The sequence below is a fragment of the Salmo trutta genome, chromosome 12, assembly GCF_901001165.1.
Source record: "Salmo trutta chromosome 12, fSalTru1.1, whole genome shotgun sequence".
NCBI lineage: Eukaryota > Metazoa > Chordata > Actinopteri > Salmoniformes > Salmonidae > Salmo > Salmo trutta.
The window spans coordinates 68,779-84,155 of record NC_042968.1 but is presented as its reverse complement, the minus strand read 5'-3'; positions in this window follow the sequence as shown (position 1 = coordinate 84,155).

Sequence of the window (15,377 nt, the reverse complement as noted above, 5' to 3'; positions counted from 1 at the left end):
ACACATATCCTGTCTCACATCCCCAATACATTGCTAGATACTTTCAGTGTTGATAGTAGCAAAATACAACAACTCATGTACAAAACCACTGCAACACAAACAAGTTACAACGTAAAATCGCCTTAGAGGGCAAAAACTACATCCCCCATAATGCACCACCATCACTAGTCGGCAGCTCAACTAGCCTTCTGCATCACAGAAAGTCATGCTAGCTAGCAACACTTTTAGCACTCTGTAACTATATTAATAACAACAATAAAACTCTGAAAGTTACGTGTTTCGATAGTCTCACATCCCCTTATAACAATATCTACAGCATTAACCTTGGGACGTTTTATTGTTGTTATTAATATCACTACAAATACACTGGGGATAATGGTGAAGATGGGCGACACCTGGAGGGGAGTGGAGACAAGCACAAAGACAGGTGAAACAGATCAGGGTGTGGAGACAAGCATTATCACCCTTTCGGGGGGGGGTATCTTACTGTTTGTTTTGTTGTGTGTGTTTGTATGTACAGTATGTCGTTTGTCATCGTCCAATGTTTATTTCATTTTTTTAAATGTTATCATGTCTATCATGTTTGGCCCTCTGTGTGGACTTAAGTACAATATATTAAATAATAAAATAAGATAATTGTAAAATAAAAAATAGAATGACAAAGCTATAAAACATCATCCTAAATATAAACCATCAATTCAGTGAATACCATTGGTGTTTAATGAGGGTTTCAACATGAAATGTCCATTATTAATTGTTTTTACACGCTTATTTATTTTACTATGTCTATGTATTTGTTGTCAATATGTGGCATCAAACTGGTGCAGTTGTGAAAAAAGTAAATAGTTGGAAGAGTTGGACAGTTCATTGTTTGCAGAGTTCATTGCTTTATTTCAATAAGTAGGCTATTTTCTTATCAACCATATGGTAGATCGACTAGAAACTCATTGACAACATGAAAATGCCAAGAGTGTGTAAAGCTGTCATCAAGGCAAAGGGTGGCTACTTTGAAGAACCTCAAATATAAAATATATTTTGATTTGTTTAACATGTTTTTTGGTTACTACATGATTCCATATGTGTAATTGTTATAGTTTTGATGTCTTCACTATTATTCTACAATGTAGAAAATAGTCAGAATAAAGAAGAACCCTTGAATGAGTAGGTGTGTCCAAACTTTTGACTGGTACTGTACATTTTTTTATACTATATATAAATAAAATATGTTAAGTTATTCAAGTATCATTTTCTAAAGTTACAATAGATTACTATAGATTCTGTTAATTACCAAAATTACTGAAGATTCCAGTAACTTTGGTAAATTATCAGTAGCTTTGCAATGCAATGTACAACACCGCACAAGGGCACATTGTAAAGTTCACATGGGGCGAACAACTCACATAGCGTCTATGTCAGATTTAAATCAGGGAGCCACCATAGCAAAGCTTTCCGCATACACTTTGCAGAGCTACAGAGACAAAAGGCCTCACAGTCAGAGCCTAAATGAGGTAACTTTTTGTCTAAGATGGGAGGGGCTATTCAAAGCACGTCAAAGACATTGGAATTCCAAACGAATGCCCGTTTAGTGTTCTGTGCCAACTGAGTCGATAAAATACCAAATGGTGAATGCAATACATTTGAAACTAGCAACTATTTGGCCCCAGGGATGTTTAGTGGTGATGTTCATTAAATATCTATTTGTCCAGTGTTCTGACTATTCCGAGAAGAATTTCTTCAGACAGGAACATTGTTTTGGATTGTGACATTAAACTTTTCTTATCAAATCAAATTTTATTGGTCACATACACATGGTTAGCAGATGTTAATGCGAGTGTAGCGAAATGCTTGTGCTTCTAGTTCCGACCATGCAGTAATATCTAACAAGTAATCTAATAATTTCACAACAACAAAGGAATGAATAAGAATATGTACATATAAATATATGGACGAGCGATGGCCAAACGGCATAGGCAAGATCTAGTAGATGGTATAGAGTACAGTATATACATATGAGATGAGTAATGTAGGGTATGCAAACATTATATAAAGTGGCATTGTTTAAAGTGACTAGTGATACATTTATTACATCCAATTTTTAATTATTAAAGTGGCTAGAGATTTGAGTCAGTATGTTGGCAGCAGCCACTCAATGTTAGTGATGGCTGTTTAACAGTCTGATGGCCTTGAGATAGAAGCTGTTTTTCAGTCTCTCGGTCCCAGCTTTGATGCACCTGTACTGACCTCGCCTTCTGGATGATAGCGGGGTGAACAGGCAGTGGCTCGGTTGGTTGTTGTCCTTGATGATCTTTTTGGCCTTCCTGTGACATCGGGTGGTGTAGGTGTCCTGGAGGGCAGGTAGTTTGCCCCCAGTGATATATATATACTTTACATACAGGTGGTGTCATCATGGTACGGGCTAACCATATGAAAGGATGCAATCAATCAATCGTTTTCATTTGACCTTGACAAATATGTTTTCACAACATATTGCTTTGAACATTCCCTCAAACTTTTACCTCTACCTTAGAACCAAACAGTGATTATGAGAACCAACTAAAATGTTACAGGAACATATCTCGTTAGCTACAGACTGAGCCACAGAAACTCGGTTTGACCCTTTACTTGTCCCCCCTCTGAGCCTTACACGCTTAAACAGGTGTCTCAGGTTGTTTGAGACACGGCATGCTTCTTATCAGGGTTAAATAATATCAATAATTAAAATTCACACTTGGTTTCTCATCTGCCGGCTTGCCTCACGTGAGCTCTGACGTGTTGCGATCCTATCTCCTCCTGCCGTGGGGGTGTAAAATTATTTTAGGAGATACATTAGCAGAAAAAGCCTCCGGTAGAGAGCTGAATGAGAGAGTTGGGGAGGGTAAAGCAAAGCGCGTAGGCGGGATGTGTGAAATCTATAGTGGCAAAGAAGAACACATCTTCTCAATGGAGTCTTTCTGTTACAAGGATTGCACACCCCTGAGCGGTATGATTTCGAAAGCTACATGGCAAGAGAGAAAAAAGGGGGTAAGTGGGACTGTGTGTGTGTGGTGTGTAAATGAATTTACTATGATTACTATGCATGAGTGAAATAGAAAACATACATATGTAGACTATTAATATGAATGAGAATGTATGTGTATGTGTATACGTGCACGTCTGTACTTGTGTGTGCTTCGCATGCAATTGTTTGTGTGTGTGTGCATTTAGAAACAAATACTCTGTGTGGCGAGCATGTGTATATTTGTTTGAGTGTATGTGTGTGCGCGTGTGTTAAACAGAACCCACTACTATGAATCAAGCTGACACTGGGTTTGTCACCCTACTTTGTCACTATCCCACTTCCTAGTCTTCTCTATGGCGTTCATCTCAGCACAGGGAGTGTTGACAGATCTAACTATACATATTATAGAGATGTGGGACACTCTGAATGCTTTTTCATGTCAATCAAGACTTGGACAAGTCCATGGTAACGGAATTACGCGGACTCAGATTTTTCCCTTTAAAATGCATACCAAACAAACCATAGAACTCTATGCACAAGGACTACGTTTAACAATGTTTACATAAACACATTTACAGGAAGAACTGTGCAGATACAACGTTTGGTAACAGAATAAAACTCCGTAATTCTGTTACCAAACTTTGCATCTGCACAGCTTTTCCAGTAAATTAGTATTTTTTATTTACTGTGTACATTGTTTAAAGTAGTCATTGTGCTTAGAGTTGTATGGTTCGTTAAACGTTGAAATCAATGTTTCTTGTTTGGCATACATTTTACAGTGAAAGAAGTCTCAGCATATTTCCATTACTGTGGAATTGCCCAACAAAAGGATGCATATACCCCTCTCTACATAGTGACCGCTCATATCAACGGGCACATTGGTCATAGAAAAAAAGCTTTAGGGTCTCCATTTCTGAAGAACAATGTAAAACTACAGTGCCTTCAGAAAGTATTCAAACCGCTATTCCACATTTTGTTGTGTTACAGCCTGGATAAAGAAAATAATTAAATAGATTGTTTTTCTCTGCCATTTTACAAATGTATTAAAAATGAAATACAGAAAGATCTAATTTACATAAGTATTCACATCCCTGAGTCAATACTTGGTAGAAGCACCTTTGGAAACGATTACAGCTGTGAGTCTTTCTGGGTAAGTATCTAAGAGCTTTCCACACCTGGATTGTGCAACCTTTTCCCATTATTCTTTTCAAAATTCATCAAGCTCTGTCAAATTGGTTGTTGATCCTTGCTAGACAATCATTTTAAAGTCTTGTCATAGTAGATTCTTCAAGTAGATTTCAAGTAGATTTATAGTACCAGTCAACAGTTTGGACCCCTTACTCATTCAAGGGTTTTTCATTATTTTGACTATTTTCTACATCATAGAATAATAGTGAAGACATCAAAACTATGAAATACATTTTTTTATTTAACTAGGCAAGTCAGTTAAGAACAAATTCTTATTTACAATTACGGCCTAGGAACAGTGGGTTAACTGCCTTGATCAGGGGCAGAACGACAGATTTTTACCACGTCAGCTCAGGATTTGATCTAGCAACCTTTCAGTTACTGGCCCAACACTCTAACCACTAGGCTACCTGCCACCACTATATAAAAGTAACATAAAATAACACATATGGAATCATGTAGTAACCAAAAAAGTGTTAAACAAATCTAAATATATTTTAGATTTGAGATTCTACCTACCCTTCGCCTCGATGACAGCTTTGCATACTCTTGGCATTCTCTCAACCAGCTTCACCTGGAATGCTTTTTCAACAGTCTTGAAGGAGTTCCCACATATGCTGAGCACTAGTTGGCTGCTTTTCCTTCCCTCTGCGGTCCAACTCATCCCAAACCATTATCAATTGAGTTGAGGTCGGGTGACTGTGGAGACCAGGTCATCTAATGCAGCAGTCCATCACTCTCCTCATTGGTCAAATCTAAATAACATAGCTTAGAGGTGTGTTGGGTCATTGGCCTGTTGAAAAACAAATGATAGTCCCACTAAGCGCAAACCAGATGGGATGGCGTATCACTGCAGAATGCTGTGGTAGCCATGCTTGTTAAGTGTGCCTTCAATTCTAAATGAATCACTGACAGTGTCACCAGCAAAGCACCCCCACACCATTGCACCTCCTCCATGCTTCACTGTGTGAACCACACATGCGGAGATCATCCGTTCACCTACTCTGCGTCTTACAAAGACATGGGGGTTGGAACCAAAAATGTCAAATTTAGACTCATCAGACCAAAGGACAGATTTTCACGGGTCTAAATGTCAATTTCTCGTGTTTCTTGGCCCAAGCGTCTGTACGCTTGGGCCAAGAAACACCATGAAGGCCTGATTCACACAGTCTCTTCTGAACAGTTGATGTTGAGATGTGTCTCTTACTTGAACTCTGTGAATCATTTATTTGGGCTGCAATTTCTGAGGCTGGTAACGCTCATGAACTTATCCTCTGCAGCAGAGGTAACTCTGGGTCTTCCTTTCCTGTGGCGGTCCTCATGAGAGCCAGTTTCATCCTAGCGCGTAATGGTTTTTGCGACTGCACTTGAAGAAACTTTCAAAGTTCTTGAAATGTTCCGCATTGACTGACCTTCGTGTCTTAAAGTAATGATGGACTGTTGTTTCTCTTTGCTTACTTGAGCTGTTCTTGCCATAACATGGACTTGGTATTTTACCAAATAGGGCTTTCTGTATACCACCCCTACCTTGTCACAACACAACTGATTGGATCAAACACATTAAAAAGGAAAGAAATTGCACAAAATAACTTTTAACAAGGCACACCTGAAATGCATTCCTGGTAACTACCTCATGAAGCTGGTTGAAAGAATGGCAAGAGTGTGCAAAGCTGTCATTAAGGCAAAGGGAAGCTACTTTGAAGAATTTAAATATATAATATATTTCATTTGTTTAACACTTTTTGGTTTACTACATGATTCCATATGTGTTATTTCATAGTTTTGATGTCCACTATTATTCTACAATGTAGAAAAACCCTTGAATGAGTAGGTGGTCTAAAACATTTGACTGGTACTGTAAGTAAAACCTGTAACTCGGCCACTCAGGAACATTCACTGTCTTCTTGGTAAGCAACTCCTGTTTAGATCTGGCCTTGTGTTTTATTGTCCTGCTGAAAGGTGAATTAATCTCCCAGTGTCTGGTGGGAAGCAGACTGAACAAGGTTTTCCTCAAGGATTTTGCCTGTGCTTAGCTCCATTCCGTTTTATTTTTATCCTGAAAAACTCCCCAGTTAACAATTGCAAGCATACCCATAACATGATGCAGCCACCCCCAATGGTTGAAAATATGGAGAGTGGTACTCAGTGATATGTTTTATTGGATTTGCCCCAAACATAACATTTTTTTATTCAGGATAAAAAGTAAAAACACCATTCCACTTTGACATTATGGGGCACTGGGGGCCAGTGACACATCACAATTTCATCCATTTTAAATTCAGGCTGTAACACAACGAAAAATGTAAAAAGTCAAGGGGTGTGAATACTTTCTGAAGGCACTGTATTCATCACAAAGTTCAACATTATAAAAGGGTTTGGGGCTATGGTAAAATTGTAGTAAATCAATCAATCAGTTTTATTTAAAAAGCCCTTTTTACATCATCAGTTTTCACAAAGTGCTTATACAGAAACCGAGCCTAATAAAGTGGTTTTGAGTTGTGTTTTACATTGGTCAAATGTGTAGTGAGGAGAGACATTTGAACAGCCTCTAAGGTGGTCAGATAGTTGGTACATGGTAGCTACCAATTGTGTTCAACTATGTTACAAGAAGTAAAAGGTACCCATTGACAAAACATTTTCTAGTAAACAGCAGGTAAATAAACATTACAGAGAGATTTAGGGCTGGTTTCCTGGACACAGATTCAGGCTAGTCCTAGACTAAATAACATGTTCAATGGATATTCTCTGGGAATTCAGCCAAAAGTGTTTATCCGTAATGTGATATCCAACGGGAAAGGCAATTATGAGGAATGAACCCTGAAGGTGGGATTAGCTCCCAGCTCCATCAGACACTTGACGGCAGAGGAACACAGGTTGGAGGTGGCGACGTGCAGGGTGGTGCTAAAGTCAGTCACTGCAGGTAGCGTCTACCTCTGAAACAGATGAAAAGATCAAATAAAATTAGATTACACTTCATTGTATGCTTTGCATATCAATGCTTCATAATCACAAGAATACAAAACGGAAAAGGAAAGTAAGCAATGGTGTGCTACATGAAGCTTATTTATTTTAACAGGCAACAGTAATTGTTGTCTATTTATCATTTCCGTCTGCCTGTAGCAATGTTTACTCAGCATCTTTGCTTACACAAGTACCGCCTGACGCCTGCGCACTCGAGTGGTCTATTCTGAACGCTGTAAGGTTGAGTAATTTTTCTTTGAGCTCATAAGAGTGTGGTTGTGGAATATCAGTATCAAGACATAGTGTTTGTATTGCGTTTCTCTCAAATCATCAGTTTCTCTTCTGACCACAGTCTCTCTTGTTGCCTTCACTCTCTTCTTCCTTTTTCCCCTCTCTCCCCTCCCCAAACTCTCCTCAGTGTCCCTCCCCATTACCTCCATCTTTCCCCCATCTCCTCACCCCCGGGCTGGGAGGCATGCAGGACCACCCGGATGAGCTGGGGTACGTTGAAGTAGGTGGCCTGTGCAGGGCACTCATGTTGGTCCAGCGTGACTGCAGGCCCGGCTCCGCCCCCAGGGACAGGAGCTGCCGGGCGAAGCTGGCCCCCGTGTCGGCGTCACCTGAAGGGATAGGTAGACGTAGACGGTCCGTGGCCGCCAGAACACTACTGTACACAGTCTGTGCAGACTTTAATCCTTTCAAACAATCTTTCTCACAGACAGACAGACTTTCACTTTCAATCATATGCACGTGTGTGTGCGACTGTTCTTACACACACACAAACACACCCTTCCCTCTACTCAACCAATGCCGGGAGACCCCACTTTGCAGCGATGGTGCAGGAGGCTCATGTCAGTCAAGCCATCTCGGTCGTTCAAACCACAGCCTCACATTAGGATCTAACAGGGGAGCAACAATAAGCATAACTGCTATGTCTAACTACTGGTTAGCAAACTCACATAGTCAGTTAGCTATGTGGAACACCGAACAAAAAATAGCCATGATAACCTAGGAATGTCTAAGGCCAAGGGATTTTACAGCACTGAACCGATGCTGACTTGAGCGACTGAAAACCCTAACAATGACCTGACAAGGTCATAATGACCAGACAAGGTAAAAATCTGTCATTCTGCCTCAGAACAAGGCAGTTAACTGTTCCTCGGTAGGCCGTCATTGTAAATAAGAATTTGTTCTTAACCTCTCTAGGGTAGGGGGCAGTATTTGCACGGCCGGATAAAAAACGTACCCGATTTAATCTGGTTATTACTACTGCCCAGAAACTAGAATATGCATATACTGTTTGATTTGGATAGAAAACACCCTAAAGTTTCTAAAACTGTTTGAATGGTGTCTGTGAGTATAACAGAACTCATATGGCAGGCAAAAACCTGAGAAGATTCCTTACAGGAAGTGCCCTCTCTGACCATTTCTTGGCCTTCTACACTCTCTTTATTGAAAACTGAGGATCTCTGCTGTAACGTGACACTTCCTACGGCTCCCATAGGCTCTCAGAGGGTGGAAAAACGTTGAATGATGACTTTGCAGGCCATGGCTGAAAAACAGTAGCGGATTTGGATAGTGGTCGATCAGAGAACAATGAAACTGGGGACGCGTGCACGAGCCGACACCATGTTTTTATTTTTTCGTCTTTGAACGAAAACAGGGTTTCCCGGTCGGAATATTATCGCTTTTTTATGAGAAAAATCACATAAAATTGATTTTAAACAGCGGTTGACATGCTTCGAAGTACGGTAATGGAATATTTAGAATTTTCTTGTCACGAAACGCGTCGGGCGCATCACCATTCGTCACCCTTCAGATAGTGTCTTGAACGCACGAACAAAACAGAGGATATTTGAAGATAACTATGGATTATTTTGAACCAAACCAACATTTGTTATCGAAGTAGAAGTCCTGGGAGTGCATTCTGACGAAGAACAGCAAAGGTAATCCAATTTTTCTTATAGTAATTCTGAGTTTAGGTTGTCCCAAACTTGGTGGGTGTCAAATTAGCTAGCCGTGATGGCCGAGCTATGTACTCAGAATATTGCAAAATGTGCTTTCGCCGAAAAGCTATTTTAAAATCTGACACCGCGATTGCATAAAGGAGTTCTGTATCTATAATTCTTAAAATAATTGCTATGTATTTTGTCAACGTTTCTCGTGAGTAATTTAGTAAATTCACCGGAGGTTTTCGGTGGGTATGCTAGTTCTGAACATCACATGCTAATGTAAAAAGCTGTTTTTTGATATAAATATGAACTTGATTGAACAAAACATGCATGTATTGTATAACATAATGTCCTAGGAGTGTCATCTGATGAAGATCATCAAAGGTTAGTGCTGCATTTAGCTGAGGTTTTGGTTTTTGTGACATATGCTTGCTTTGAAAATGGCTGTGTGATTATTTTTGGCAGGGTACTCTCCTGACATAATCTAATGTTTTGCTTTCGCTGTAAAGCCTTTTTGAAATCGGAAAATTTGGTTAGATGAACGAGAGTCTTGTCTTTAAAATGGTGTAAAATAGTCATATGTTTGAGAAATTGAAGTTACAGCATTTGAGGTATTTGTATTTTGCGCCACGCGATTCCACTTGCTGTTGACTAGGTGGGACGCAAGCATCCCACCTAGCCCAAGGAAGTTAACAAGTTAACAAAAGCTATGGTACATGTTACTAAATGGATGACCAATTCTTGCCTGCATTTATATAAACAAGACTGTTTGTATCTACTTCTCTAAGAAATCTATTGATTCTTCCTACGAGCTGTTCTGGTTAATGGGGAGAATCTAAAAGTTGTGTCTAACTTCAGGTATCTCGGCGTCATTTTGGACTCCAACTTGCCATTTAAGAAACATGTGAAGGTGGTTGGATTATCCAACTTTATGTTTATATGACCTTTACTTCGCCTGGAGGCCGCCAAACTATACATGCATGCTATGGTCTTTTCACATCTGAGATATTGCCTCACATACTGGCCACAAGCAGGAGCTACTATTCTGAAACCAACTGAATCACTCTACAAACAAACAGTTACCACCATTGTCATACCATTTACAAACATAATTTATTTAAGCAAACAGCTGGAGGCAGGGCTTTCTCCTACAGAGCTCCATTTTTATGGAATTGTCTGCCTACCCATGTGAGAGACGCAGACGCGGTCTCAACCTTTAAGTCTGTATGGAAGACTCATCTCTTCAGTAGGTCCTATGATTGAGTGTAGTCTGGCCCAGGAGTGTGAAGGTGAACGGAAAGGCACTGGAGCAACGAATCGCCCTTGCTGTCTCTGCCTGGCCGGTTCCCCTCTCTCCACTGGGATTCTCTGCCTCTAACCCTATTACAGGGCTGAGTCACTGGCTTACTGGTGCTCTACCATGCCGTCCCTAGGAGGGTTGCGTCACTTGAGTGGGTTGAGTAACTGACGTGATCTTCCTGTCCGGGTTGGCGCCCCACCTTGAGTTGTGTCGTGGAGGAGATCTTTGTGGGCTACACTTGGCCTTGTCTCAGGATGGTAAGTTGGTGGTTGAAGTTATCCCTCTAGTGGTGTGGGGGCTGTGATTTGGAAAGTGGGTGGGGTTATATCCTGCCTGTTTGGCCCTGTCCGGGGGTATCGTCAGATGGGCCACGGTGTCTCCCGGCGCCTCCTGTCTCAGCCTCCAGTATTTTGCTGCAGTAGTTTGTGTCGGGGGGCTAGGGTCAGTCTGTTATATCTGGAGGATTTCTCTTGTCTTATCCATGTCCTATGTGAATTTAAGTATGCTCTCTCTAATTCCCTCTCTTTCTTTCTCTCTCTAGGAGGACCTGAGCCCTAGGACCATGCCTCAGGACTACCTGGCTTGTTGACTTCTTGCTGTCCCCAGTCCACCTGGCCGTGCTGCTGCTCCAGTTTCACTGTTCTGCCTGCGGCTATGGAACCCTGTCCTGTTTACCGGACGTGCTACCTGTCCCAGACCTGCTGTTTTCAACTCTCTAGAGACAGCAGGAGTATAGATACTCTGAATGATTGGCTATGAAAAGCCAACTAACATTTACTCATGAGGTGCTGACCTGTTGCACCCTCGACAACCATTGTGTTTATTATTATTTGACCCTGCTGGTCATCTATGAACATTTGAACATCTTGGCCATGTTCTGTTATAATCTCCACACGGCACAGCCAGAAGAGGACTGGCCACCCCTCATAGCCTGGTTTCTCTGTAGGTTTCTTCCTAGGTAATGGCCTTTCTAGGGAGTTTTTCCTAGCCACCGTGCTTCTACACCTGCATTGCTTGCTGTTTGGGGTTTTAGGCTGGGTTTCTGTACAGCACTTTGTGACATCAGCTGATGTAAGAAGGGCTTTATAAATACATTTGATTTGATATTTAGTCTGGCTCGCTTCAAGAAGTATGTAGATTTAAGCCTTATCTTTAAGATCCTGCATGGTCTTGCCCCTCCACCCCATGACTCTCCTGTGAGGATCCAAAGATCAAGTTACAATGGATCAACATCCACCAGACCTCTCTCACCCGCAGGGGGATTGATGTGGAGGTTTTATGACATCTCACGCCCGGTCGTAACCTGTAAATCTCTAGAGGGGGGAACCTTTCTCTCTCTACCCTTTAGTATTGAGATAGGAATTTCAGTCTCCAAAATATTTCCGACAGTCCAAAAACTCTAACGTCCAAAAGTGAACACTGGGACAATATTTCCAGCATCCAGATGTGCGGATTCGTGAATGATGGAATATGGAAAATGAAGGTATATTTTGTGATGTCATTAAAAATGATATAACAAAAATATTGTAACTTCAAGAGCTTTCACACTGTCTACAGTGGTTCTTCCTTTAAAAGTTTTGAGGTTGTGCCGCAACCGTTAGTGGTAGATGGTGGCATTCTGTCATTGCACCACACTATCACAAGGGGGAGTTAGAACGCTGATCTATCGGAAGTCTAAACTGTGGTACAAACTGACTGTCTTTCCGTAAATTAATGGAGGTCTTTTCAGTCTGAGAGTCTCTCTTCTCTGCCATTAGAGTCCTGCATTAGGCAACAAACAAACAAAACTGTCAGTGGTCCTGGAGTTAAGAGAGAACTTGGGTAAATACAATGGGGGAATTACACTTGACATGTGGACTGACGATTTTCTAAAAATAGGCACGGTGGGCTTTTGGATTCTCTCCCTGATAAACAGAAATAAATAATTCTAAATAACAAACTGGCTTTATTTAGCACCGTGTGAAAGAGGAATAGCCCCTCTATATACAGTTGAAGTCGGAAGTTTACATACACTTAGGTTGGAGTCATTAAAACTAGTTTTTCAACCACTCCACCATTTTCCTGTTAATCACTTTCTTTTACCCTTTTCCTAAATTGGTCTTAATCTTAAGTAGTGATGGTTGAAGATTATGTCCCACCGCTTCCTCCAGATTTGAACTCAATACCCAAAAATGTCATCCCAGTGGTAAACCATTTGAAATTAAATGGATTGACTGTTCAGGAGTGACATATGGCATTAACTGGCATTGCCTCTGACATCCAATTAACCTCTTATGGCTAGGGGGCAGTATTTTCACGGCTGGATAAAAAACGTACCCGATTTAATCTGATTATTAGTCCTGCCCAGAAACTAGCTTTGGAGAGAAAACACTCCACAGTTTCTGAAACTGTTTGAATGGTGTCTGTGAGTATAACAGAACTCCTATGGCAGGCAAAAACCTGAGATGCTTCTGTTCAGGAAGTACCCTGTTTGAACATTTCTTGCCCTTGTTGATTCTCTCTATCTATTACAAGGGATCTCTGCTGTTACGTGACACTTCCCACGTCTCCAATGAAGTCTCAGAGCCCGGGAAAACAGGAATGACGTAATTCAAAGCCCTGGCTGAAGCACACGAGAGCAAAAGCTAAGTGGTCACTCAGTGGACTAAGCCTTACGCCCCCGGCTTTCGGTTTTTCCCTCAGTATACAGACAGGCAGATTCCCGGTCGGAATATTATCGCTTTACTACGAGATAAATTGCATAAAAATTGGTTTTAAACAGCGGTTGACATGCTTCGAAGTACGGTAATGGAATATTTAGAATTTTTTTGTCAAATTCTGCGTCATGCTCGTGGCCGAGATTTAGCGTTGGGATAGTGTCTAGAACGCACGAACAAAACGTCTTGATGGAACATAACGATGGATTATTTGGGACCAAACCTACATTTGTTATTGAAGTAGAAGTCCTGGCAGTGTATTCTGACGAAGAACAAGCAAGGTAAGAACATTTTTCTTATAGGAAATGGGATTTTGGTGAAGGCTAAACTGTTTGGGTGTCTAAATAGCTAGCCCTGTGATGCCGGGCTATGTACTTAGATTATTGCAAAATGTGCTTCATCCGAAAAGCTATTTTAAAATCGGACATATCGAGTGCATAGAGGAGTTCTGTATCTATAATTCTTAAAATAATTGTTATGCTTTTTGTGAACGTTTATCGTGAGTAATTTAATAAAATCACCGGAAGTGTTCGGTGGGAATGCTAGTTCTGAACGTCACATGCTAATGTAAAAAGCTGGTTTTTGATATAATGATGAACTTGATTGAACAGACATGCATGTATTGTATAACATAATGTCCTAGGTGTGTCATCTGATGAAGATCATCAAAGGTTAGTGCTGCATTTAGCTATGGTTTGGGTTTATGTGACATGATATGCTAGCTTGAAAAATGGGTGTCTGATTATTTCTGGCTGGGTACTCTGCTGACATAATCTAATGTTTTGCTTTCGCTGTAAAGCCTTTTTGAAATCGGACAGTGTGGTTAGATAAAGGAGAGTCTTGTCTTTAAATAGCTGTAAAATAGTCATATGTTTGAAAAATGGAAGTTTTCGGATTTTAGAGGAGTTTGTATTTCGCGCCCCGCCCATCATTGGATATTGGAGCAGTAGTTCCACTAGCGGAACGTGTAGATGTAAGAGGTTAATTGTATAACCTGACAGACTAGAATATGGTTCAATACATGATTCAATTGCTGCAGAGACTGAGGTGGATCGGTGATCAGCAGCAGAATATCTTCTGCAAACATAATCAGCTTGTGCTCTGTCCCTCCTCCATGAACGCCCTTAATTTCTGGTTCTGCTCTTATTACTGTTGCAAGAGGTTCTAAAGCTATAGTAAAGAAGAGAAGAGAAAACCTAGGTTTCTTCCTAGGTTTTTGGCCTTTCTAGGGAGTTTTTCCTAGGGAGTTTTTCCTAGCCGCCGTGCTTCTTTCACATGCATTGCTTGCTGTTTGGGGTTTTAGGCTGGGTTTCTGTACAGCACTTTGAGATTTCAGCTGATATACGAAGGGCTATATAAATAGATTTGACTTGAACAGCCCTTCCTCGTACATCTAGAAAGGCTGAAAAAAGGAGACATAATTCCATTCGTAAAGACTGTTGCTTAGTCAGGTCCAAAACCGATGGGGCGATGGGGGCATTGTTAGGCCAAGTTACTTTCAAATTAGTAGGGCTATGTTACTCTTGTCCATCAAAATACTCAGATATACAGTTGAATTTGGAAGTTTACATACACCTTAGCCAAATACATTTAAACTCAGTTTTGCACAATTCCTGACATTTAATCAGGAATTACCTGTTTTACGTCAGTTAGGATCACCACTTTATTTTAAGAATGTGAAATGTCAGAATAATAGTAGAGAGAATTACTTATTTCAGCTCTTATTTCTTTCATCACATTCCCAGTGGGTCAGAAGTATACATACATTCAATTAGTATTTGGTAGCATTGTCTTTAAATTGTTTGACTTGGGTCAAACATTTCGGGTAGCGTTCCACAAGCTTCCCACAATAAGGTGGGTGAATTTTGGCCCATTCCTCCTGACAGAGCTGGTGTAACTGAGTCAGGTTTGTAGGCCTCCTTGCTCGCACACGCTTTTTCAGTTCTGCCCACAAATGTTCTATAGGGTTGAGGATAGGGCTTTGTGATGGCCACTCCAATACCTTGACTTTGATGTCCTTAAGCCATTTTGCCACAACTTTGGAAGTATGCTTGGGGTCATTGTCCATTTGGGACCAAGCTTGAACTTCCTGACTGATGTCTTGAGATTTTGTTACACTCAAAATAGATATGGAGAACAGTACATAAGATATGTGTAATTTCGCATCTAAAACAAAAAAACTCATCATTGTGGCATAATCCTGGTGTACGGATAGGAAAGAAATTAGTGTACTGGAAACAATGGATAATGAAAGGAATACACACTATAGATGATCTATACAA